Raw genomic sequence first — 677 nt, 5'->3', positions numbered from 1 at the left:
GAGGGGGTGAGTCGGCCTCCTCTCTCCTTTACGGTCGAAAAAGATGTGCTGCTGGCGCACTGGCCCTGCTGATGTGCTGTCTCCATTTGGCCGAGGTGGTGAGTCGGCCTCCTCTCTCCTTTACGGTCGAAAAAGATGTGCTGCTGGCGCACTGGCCCTGCTGATGTGCTGTCTCCATTTGGCCGAGGTGGTGAGTCGGCCTCCTCTCTCCTTTACGGTCGAAAAAGATGTGCTGCTGGACAGGCCTCGTGCATATGGTACGACAGCTTTTCTCCGTGCCCCTGGTACTCTGCTCAGCAGCACTTTGCTATGTACTTCCTCGTGCATATGGTACGACAGCTTTTCTCCGTGCCCCTGGTACTCTGCTCAGCAGCACTTTGCTATGTACTTCCTCGTGCATATGGTACGACAGCTTTTCTCCGTGCCCCTGGTACTCTGCTCAGCAGCACTTTGCTATGTACTTCCTCGTGCATATGGTACGACAACTTTTCTCCGTGCCCCTGGTACTCTGCTCAGCAGCACTTTGCCACACACACACTCCTCGTGCATATGGTACGACAACTTTTCTCCGTGCCCCTGGTACACTGCTCAGAAACACTTTGCCACACACACACTCCTCGTGCATATGGTACGACAATGTTTCTACATGCCCCTGGTACACTGCTCAGAAACACTTT

The sequence above is a fragment of the Pelmatolapia mariae genome, unplaced genomic scaffold (assembly GCF_036321145.2).
Source record: "Pelmatolapia mariae isolate MD_Pm_ZW unplaced genomic scaffold, Pm_UMD_F_2 NODE_ptg000174l+_length_39434_cov_1, whole genome shotgun sequence".
NCBI classification, from domain to species: Eukaryota; Metazoa; Chordata; class Actinopteri; order Cichliformes; family Cichlidae; genus Pelmatolapia; species Pelmatolapia mariae.
Note: the sequence above shows the minus strand (reverse complement) of the source record.